Genomic DNA, 10,076 nt, shown 5'->3' with positions numbered 1-10,076 from the left:
TATGCAAAATTTAAAAAAAAAGGAACGAACTGTATATACTGAATAATACCATTACATATATTAGTCTCATCCATATGAACAAAAATCTGACCTCTGCCAGCATTAATCAATCCTGTAACTGTCATTTTACGTTGGACAGCTGGATCCACATGGAATATATAAATAAAGGTATATAAAAAAAGAAATGTATATACTGACTAATATCATTATATAGAAATATATATATATATATATATATATATATATATATATATATATATATATATATACAGGGCTTTTTTTTCAGCAGGAACGCGGGGGAACGCAGTTCCGGCACCTCCAGCTCTGAATGTATGTAATGGCAAGGGGTGCTGGGGTTTACTGGAGGGTCTATTGATGCTGGCTGCTGGGGGATCTATTGTTGCTGGGGGATCTATTTTTACAGGGGGAGAGTCTATTGTTGCTGGGGAGGTCAGTTGTCACTGGTGAGGGATCTATTGTTGCTGGGGGGCTCTTATGCTACTGGGAGACAATAGTTTCTGGAAGACATCTACTGTTGAGGGAGAGGTCTATTGTTGCTAGCTGTTCAGAGTCTATTGTTGCTGGGGGTGCTCCATTGTTGCTGGCTACAGGGGATCTATTTTACTTCCTATTATTAACAAATTACATACAAATTACTTAGCACTACAAATTGATACTTGGTTCTGTATCCATTACTGAGAGGTGGGTAGGGGGTGGAACCAAGGAATGGTGCTCAGAGGTGGGTAGAGCCAGAGAATGGTGCTCGGAGGTGGGTAGAGAGTGGAACCAAGAAATAGTTCTCGGAGGTGGGTAGGGGGTGGAACCAAAGAATGGTGCTCGGAGGTGGGTAGGGGGTGGAACCAATTAATGGTGCTCGGAGGTGGGTAGGGGGTGAAACCAAGGAATGGTGCTTGGAGGTGGGTAGGGGGTGGAACCAAGCAATGGTGCTCGGAGTTGGGTAGGGGGTGGAACCAAGGAATGGTGCTCGGAGGTGGGTAAGGAGTAGAACCAAAGAATGGTGCTCGGAGTTGGGTAGGGGGTGGAACCAAGGAATGGTGCTCAGAGGTGGGTAGGGAGTAGAACCAATGAATGGTGCTCAGAGATGGGTAATCGGTGGAACCAAGGAATGGTGCTCGGAGGTGGGTAGGGGGTGGAACCAAGGAATGGTGCTCGGAGGTGGGTAGGGGGTGGAACCAAGGAATGGTGCTCGGAGGTGGGTAAGGAGTGGAACCAAGGAATGGTGCTCGGAGGTGGGTAGGGAGTGGAACCAAGGAATGGTGCTCAGAGGTGGGTAGGCAGTGGAACCAAGGAATGGTGCTCGGAGGTGGGTAGGAGGTGGAACCAAGGAATGGTGCTCGGAGGTGGGTAGGGGGTGGAACCAAGGAATGGTGCTCGGAGGTGGGTAGGGAGTGGAACCAAGGAATGGTGCTCGGAGGTGGGTAAGGAGTGGAACTAAGGAATGGTGCTCGGAGGTGGGTAGGGAGTGGAACCAAGGAATGGTGCTCAGAGGTGGGTAGGCGGTGAAACCAAGGAATGGTGCTCAGAGGTGGGTAGGAGGTGAACCAAGGAATGGTGCTTGGAGGTGGGTAGGGGGTGGAACCAAGGAATGGTGCTCGGAGGTGGGTAGGGAGTGGAACCAAGGAATGGTGCTCGGAGGTGGACAGAAAAGGTGACTCAGAAGGAGGGAGTTTCTGCACCTATTCTCTGAGAAAAAAACCCTGTATATATATCAGCCTCATTTTCTTTTTGTAGAAAAAAAAACAAAACAAAATCCATATGAATAAAAATCTGACCACTGTAAGCTTCCCTGCCAGGATTAAATGGACTTTTTTTTTTTTTTTTTAATTCTTTATTTTTCATGGGTTTCACAATACAATTCATTGCACTCATATAGTGCCAGCTTAATACGTCTTAAGTAAATCTATTCATCTGCACATCATATGTTACCTTTAATTGAGACTTTAATTCCTTGTGAAAAATGGACTATCTTAACCCCTGTAACTGTCCTTTTTTTCTGGACAGCTTGATTTGCCTAAAGAAAATATATATATATATATATATATATATATATAAAAGCATGCAAAAAAAAAGAAGAAAGAAAGAAAAGAAATGTATATACTGAATAATCTCATGACAGGTAGTAGCCTCATATAGCTACCAGAATATTTTCATGCTCTAGTGGTCTTTTAATCCCGAATATCCCGATAGCCACCCGCTGAGTCGAATATTCATGCCCCCCCCCAGATCTTTCACACTTTCATTCATGCAACAGATGCCGCCTTTAGGGGGGGGGGGGGGATTTTTCCATCCACTGAGAATCCTGCCTAGGGGCTACTCGCAGCAACCAGTGATCTGCAGACATTTTTCAGCAATGTCCTTATAAGGATGGACCCCTTTAAGGGAGATGGATGATAAAGGGGTGGAGAGAATAGATGATAGGGAGGGAAAGAGAGAGAGAGAGAGCGAACGAACGAACAGAGAGAGAGAGAGAGAGCTACAGTTTGCTGGCCTGGACTGTAGGGGATGAGAATGTTTTAAATAGCATGGAATACGTTCACACAGTCACACAGCGCTGCATCACTTTAGAAGAGACGCTTTCCTCCAGACACACCAGGCTAATGCACTACTGATCACAGCCAGGTAGGTTCCCCATTTTCCCAACCATTTAAAGGGCAGCCTTCTTTTTCTTTTTTTATTGGCTTGTTTTATTGATTACTCGCCAGGGATCCCCCACAACAATATTTTCCCTTTTTTTTTTAGCCTTCTTTTTTTATTGGCTCGTTTTATTGATTACTCACCCGGGTACCCCCACAACAATATTTTCTCCCCCCCTCCTCTAATTTTCTCAATGCCCAATGGCATTCTACGCTTGATTTAATTTTGCTGGTGAGGGGGTGATCCCAGAAGCTTTTTCAGGACCGATTCATGATATTTCTCCTTTGACAGCAGAGATGGAAAGGACGGGAGGGGTCGGGGGGGGGGGGGGGAGAGTTGGTCTATGTCTATGGGAAGTTGTAGCAGGGTGCAGCATGCAACACTTTTTAGTTAGGACGACAGGATGCCCGCCTCGCTTGCTCTTCAGTGGAAATTTTGGCATGCTGGGCACACAGGCTTCTGGTGCCGCCGCTGAGCCTAGGAAGTTGCCACAGCTTTACCTCTATCTTTAATTTAAAGAAATGTTGGCAGTTGAGGCGACGTTCAAAGCTAAAGCTCGTTCCGCTATGCCTGTGTCCAGGAGACTCAGAAAGGGTTAATTTAAAGAAATATTGGCAGTTAACGTGCTATTGGAAGATAAAGCCCATTCAGCTTTACACAAGGCCAGGAGACACACAAAGGGTTAAATACAGAAATATTGGAAGTTGACATGTTGTTGAAAGCTAAAGCTGATTTCACTTTACCTGTGGGCAGGAGACACACAAAGAATAAATTAAGGAAATGTGGGCAGTTGAGGTGCTGTTGAAAGCTAAAGCCTGTTCTGCTTTATCTGTGGCCAGGAGACACATCAAAGGTTAATTATAAAAACGCTGGAAGTTAAGGTGCTGTTGAAAGCTAAAGCCCATTCAGCCTTACCCAAAGCCAGGAGACACACAAAGGGTTGAATACAGAAATATTGGCAGTTGATATGTTGTTGAAAGCTAAAGCTGATTATACTTTACCTGTGGGCAGGAGACACACAAAGGGTTATTTATAAAAATGTTGGCAGTTGATATGTTTTTGAAAGCTAAAGCCCATTTTTCTCTAGCTGTGGCCAGGAGATACACAAAGGGTTATTTTCAGAAATGTTGCCAGTTGACCTGCTGTTGAAAGCTAAAGCCCATTCTGCTTTACCTGTGACCAGCAGACACACAAAGGGTTAAATACAGAAATGTTGGCAGTTGACATGTTTTTGAAAGCTAAAGCTAATTTCACTTTACCTGTGGACAGGAGAAACACAAAGAATAAATTAAAGAAATGTGGGCAGTTGAGGGGCTGTTGAAAGTTAAAGCCCATTACGCTTTACCTGTGGCCTGGAGACACACAAAGGGTTATTTAAAAAAATGTTGGCAGTTGATATGTTTTTGAAAAGCTAAAGCCCATTTTTCTCTAGCTGTGGCCAGGAGATATAGAAAGGGTTTCATTTCAGAAATGTTGGCAGTTGACACGCTGTTGAAAGCTAAAGCCCATTCCAGGACTTGATCTGGATGTAACTCTTTAAAGGTAAACCTTTAGGCTGATGTCAGACGGGCAATTTGGCCAGGAGACACACCAAGGGTTAATTATAAAAATGTTGGCAGTTGACATGTTTTTGAAAGCTAAAGCTTATTCTTCTTTACCTGTGGCCAGGAGACGCTGTTGAAAGCTAAATCTGATTCTGCTTTACCTGTGGCCAGGAGACACACAAAGGGTTAATTAAAGAAATGTTGGCAGTTGATATGCTGTTGAAAGCTAAAGCCCGTTCCAGGACTTGATCTGGATGTAGCTCTTTAGAGTTAAACCTTAAGGCTGGTGTCAGACGGGTGATTTTGAGGCTGAGATTAATGAGTGCTGCAAATCGCTAATGCCAGGGATGACAGTGAGTGATTGAATTTTCGGCATTGTGCTCTGCAAACAGTCACTCTCCTTTAGTGATTTGAGCAACACTCCATAGAAACATGCTACAAACTTTGCCATCATTACAAAACTCTACTGAGCCAGAAAATTGCTTTAAAAATTTAAGGGGTGCATTTATAAATAAAAAATAAATAAATTGCAGAGCTATTCGTCCTGTGAAACTGCATGTACATTCGTTATGTGTGAACGGGGGTAACATTGAATGTATATGAATATCATTTCTCTCCAGGTCAAAAGTTGATCATTCATATGGAATGGCCCGAACCAGGAAAAAACAGCAATATGGCCACTAGATGGAGCTGCGAATCGTAGTAAATAAATAGTTTTTGCCATCTAGCTTTTATCGGCTCCATCTAGCAGCCATAATGCGTTTTATTTTTCCCCTGAATCACCTTATTCTGGGTAAGTGATTAACATTCAACCTGGAGAGAAAATAGCCTGATAACATTTGATTTTGCCCCAATTCGCACAAATGAACATGCAGTTTCACAGGACGAATAATCCTGCATTATTTTTATTTTTTTAATTTTTTTTAAATATATATAAATACACCTCTAAGATCTAGCAATCCCATTAAAAAAAATAATTCCAAATTTCTTAGCAAGAAAATACTAAACTTGTGGGGAATCACCAGGAAAAAGATCGCCCATCCGACTGAATGTTGGTAGGTGTGTGTGTGTGTGTATATATATAAATACATAAATATATCTAGATATATATCTATCCATATATAGTTAGATATATCTATTTATATATATTTATTTATTTAGTATATATATATATATATTAAATATCTATCTATCTATCTATCTATCTATCTATCTATCTATCTATCTATCTATCTATCTATCTATCTATCTATCTATTTATCTATCAATCTATCTTTCTATCTATATACAGTTTTTTTTTCTCTCTAACCTGAACATCCGGCATATATCCATTTTTGTCTGTAGGGATTTCTTGCATCAAAAAACGCCACTTGCTTGAAGTACAAAAATGATCGGAATAGGCCCCTTGACTCTAAGGCAGGCCATATATGGGTCAAATTTTGAAAGAATGTTCTTTGGAAAATCTTATTTCACACCATTGGTGGGCTGTAGCAACAGCCAATTTTCGTGTGGCCATCAAATTTGAGTAATCGGACATGTTGGAAATTTTTTGAAAAACTAAAGATTTTCTAATCAATGATGGGAGAATCGTACGAGAAATGTAATCGAAAAAGAAATGCGCATGTGCAAGGAAAGAAAATTCCCCGGAAAGAAAAGAAGATTCCCAGCCACGAAAATTCTTTTCTGTAGCAACATGAGGTGAAATAGAAGACTTGGTTGGCCGAATTTCAAAATCAATGGTGGCGTCATCGGATCACAAAACACACAAATTTTCTGATTTTCCAAAGAAAACTCTATTGAAATTCAACCCGTGTTTGACCATCCTAAGGAAATCACTTTTATTAGCCAATTATTTTATCTATTTACAGTACAAAATTCCATAACTGGATGAAATTCAGACTGACGCAGAGAATATTTTTATGCGCTCTGCATGAAAATACAAATTGTAGAACGAATGCAAACTAGAACATTGACTTTTTCCTACATAAACGGATATTGTAATTAGATGTACAGTATCTTACAAAGGTGAGTACACCCCTCACATTTTTGTAAATATTTCATTCTATCTTTTCATGTGACAACGCTGAAGAAATGACACTTTGCTACAATGTAAAGTAGTGAGTGTACAGCTTGTATAACAGTGTAAATTTGCTGTCCCCTCAAAACAACTCAACTCTACACCGATAAGGGAAAATGTCCAAATTGGGCCCAAAGTGTCAATATTTTGTGTGGCCACCATTATTTTCCAGCACTGCCTCAGCCCTCTTGGGCATGGAGTTGACCAGAGCTTCACAGGTTGCCACTGGAGTCCTCTTCCCTTCCTCCATGAAGACATCACAGAGTTGGTGGATGTTAGAGACCTTGCACTCCTCCACCTTCCATTTGAGGATGCCCCACAGATGATCAATAGGGTTTAGGTCTGGAGATATGTTTGGCCATTCCATCACCTTTACCCTCAGCTTCTTTAGCAAGGCAGTGGTCACCTTGGAGGTGTATTTGGGGTCGTTATTATGTTGGAATACTGCCCTGCGGCCCAGTCTCCGAAGGGAGGGGATCATGCTCTGCTTCAGTATGTCACAGTATATGTTGGCATTCATGGTTCCCTCAATGAACTGTAGCTCCCCAGTGCCGGCAGCACTCATGCAGCCCCAGACCATGACACTCCCACCACCATACTTGACTGTAGGCAAGACACACTTGTCTTTGTTCTCCTTACCTGGTTGCCGCCACACATGCTTGACACCATCTGAACCAAATAAGTTTATCTTGGTCTCAACAGACCACAGGACATGGTTCCAGTAATCAATATCCTTAGTCTGCTTGTCTTCAGCAAACTGTTTGCGGGCTTTCTTGTGCATCATCTTTAGAAGAGGATTCCTTCTGGGACAACAGCCATGCTGACCCCCCACTCCTTCAATTTCTGCAGCAGTGCTGGCAGCACTCATACATCTATTTCCCAAACACAACCTCTGGATATGACGCTGAGCACGTGCACTCAACTTCTTTGGTCGACCATGGCGAGGTCTGTTCTGAGTGGAACCTGTCCTGTTAAACCACTGTATGGTCTTGGCCACTGTGCTGAAGCTTAGTTTTAGGGTCTTGGCAATCTCCTTATAGTCTAGGCCATCTGTATGTAGAGCAACAATTGTTTTTTCAGATCCTCAGAGAGTTCTTTACCATGGGGTGCCATGTTGAACTTCCAGTGACCAGTATGAGAGAGTGAGAGCGATAACACCAAATTTAACACACCTGCTCCCCATTCACACCTGCGACCTTGTAACACTAATGAGTCACATGACAACGGGGAGGGAAAATGGCTAATTGGACCCAATGTGGACATTTTCACTTAGGGGTGTACTCACTTTTGTTGCCAGTGGTTTAGACATTAAAGGCTGTGTGTTGAGTTATTTTGAGGGGACAGCAAATTTACACTGTTATACAAGCTGTACACTCACTACTTTGTAGGAAAGTGTCATTTCTTCAGTGTTGTCACATAAAAAGATATAATAAATTATTTACAAAAATGTGAGGGGTGTACTCACTTCTGTGAGATACTGTATATTTAATTGAACTCTACTCTTCACAATTAATTATTTGTGTTGCCGTTGTTATTATTATTATTATTTTTTGTGTGTTTTTATTTTAATTATCTATGTAATTATTGTTATTGTTGTATTATTATTTGATTATTATTAATGATTGTTTTATTTATACAAATGGAATTCTGTTATGAATCCTTAATATCACTAAATCTTATTTATTAGAATAGTTTCCCCTTTTTATTTTAACTAAATTCTAAATAATGAAAATAATAATAAAATCATTTTTAATACTAAATCATTTTTAAAACAAAATTCTTTTTAAAATGAAGGCTGGGCATGTTTACTGAGACAACTTTTTTTTTTTTTTAAATATGTGGATAGCATTTTTTTTAATTGTTAATAAATTGTTTAATAATTATTTTTAAAGCGAAATAATTTTTAACACTAGATTATTTTTAATGATTGCTTCGCAGCAGAAGAAAATCCAACACATTTCGGGTTTTAAACTGACTCCCACTTCATCAGGGCCCAGGAATTCTGAGCATGCCAAAGAGGAACTAAGCTGATCTATTTAATGGTTTCCCAAAATGGTAAAATTCAAGGCCTGCCGCAGATAGTGACTGCCAACTGAACTGTCAGGCTACCAAATGGCTGGCGTCAAATTGATCACATGTGCAGGACGATGGCAATTGCAGATCCAACAGAAGCAGCTCCTTGGCTGTAAAGGATAGGAGGGTTTAGTTCCACGTTAAATGGACTCAGATAGGCAAATACCAGATAGGATTTGTTGTTTTCTGTATGGAATGGTTTAAAAAATGGGCAGAATATGGCAGTATTAGCAAGTGCAGCAAAGGAACTCTTGTTAACCCTCATGAAGGAGAGCCTGTTTGGCTCCTGAAGCGAGCTGGAATTTTTTCTTCAGTGAAACTATATTATTGGTAAAAACCTCCCTGCCCTGTTTGTTCTCTGCTCTCATTGGATGTATATTCAAGGATTCTCAACTCTGGGTATTTTCCCCTGGTTTTTTTGGAGGTGCCCCCATTTTGCAGCCTGTTGCCGAAACAGTAATGCCCCGTACACACGGTTGGATTCTCCGACGGAAAATGTGTGATAGGACCTTGTTGTCGGAGATTCCGACCGTGTGTGGGCTCCATCACACATTTTCCATCGGATTTTCCGACACACAAAGTTTGAGAGCAGGATATAAAATTTTCCGACAACAAAACCTGTTGTCGGAATTTCCGATCGTGTGTACACAAATCCGACGCATGCTCAGAATCTATAAAGAGATGAAAGCTATTGGCTACTGCCGCGTTTATAGTCCCGACGTACGTGTTTTACGTCACCGCGTTCAGAATGATCGGATTTTCTGACAACTTTGTGTGACCGTGTGTATGCAAGACAAGTTTGAACCAACATCCGTCGGAAAAAATCCTAGGATTTTGTTGTCGCAATGTCCAATCAATGTTCAACCATGTGTACGGGGCATTATAGTGTGCCCAGTGATGGTTCGACTGACCCATTAAAAACCTGCATCCAATTTATAATTTTGATTTAATTCAATAGCTGGTGGTGTCAATTCCTATTCAGCATGGATTGAGCAAATCAACTGGTTTCTCTCATTTATTCTGAGAGCCAAATGAAAGGAATCTTAACATGCGTGGCTAGCCTCGGTATGACCTATTTTGCAAGCGATCAGCAATTTCCAGCTGGGCAGAGGTTGACTACAGAATATATCAATAAGATTACTCAACAGGAGACCTGTGTTGTACTAGGAAATGCTGACCTCCATAGTAGCAGCCTTAAAACAAATATTTTTTGCTAATTTCAGCTCCATTTTTTTGGTAGCTATTGTCAGATTAAGCCACAAGCTAATTTCTTATACATCTCAGAGCTTCTGATAGACCCACCATCCCTGCTGGATTTTTTTTACTTATTATATCATGGAGAATTCTGGTAATGTTGGGTTCCAATTCCCCCGTTGAGTGCTGTGGTTCCTTCTGTTGGCCCCTATGTCAGTGCAGGAACCAGTAATAACGTAGAGGCTGGCAGAGGGCACCACAGTGTCTAGCAGGGTGAGGGAACCAGGAATCCGATACGCCTGGAAGTGTGTCAGATAAAGAGGATTCTCCGAGCACAGTAGATGGTTGTTGCCGGCGGTGGGACAGGTGAGTATATTATCTGAGATTTAGGGTGTGGTGGGCCGCAGAGGTCCAAAGGTATTGGCCGTAGGGGACAGGCTAAAAACCCCTGGGGTAACTCAGAGTGTCCACCAGAAAAAGAAAAGAGGGAGGCAAGAGAGCCCTTATAGTGTAGTTAGTTGACTTAAATGAGG

General features: G+C 41.4%; 1 protein-coding gene across 1 annotated transcript in view; it reads left to right on the top strand.

Moving 5' to 3' along the window:
- The first annotated feature begins 2,413 nt into the window (after positions 1-2,413).
- PNCK (pregnancy up-regulated nonubiquitous CaM kinase) overlaps positions 2,414-10,076 on the top strand; it is a 150,640-nt gene continuing 142,977 nt past the window's right edge. The window contains exon 1 of the mRNA XM_073600169.1: positions 2,414-2,640. The gene's annotated coding sequence lies outside the window, so the exon portion shown is untranslated. The remainder of the gene's footprint in view (positions 2,641-10,076) is intronic.

Source organism: Aquarana catesbeiana, linkage group LG09 (genome assembly GCF_042186555.1).
Source record: "Aquarana catesbeiana isolate 2022-GZ linkage group LG09, ASM4218655v1, whole genome shotgun sequence".
Classification (NCBI taxonomy): domain Eukaryota; kingdom Metazoa; phylum Chordata; class Amphibia; order Anura; family Ranidae; genus Aquarana; species Aquarana catesbeiana.
This window is presented reverse-complemented; position numbering and strand designations above follow the sequence as displayed.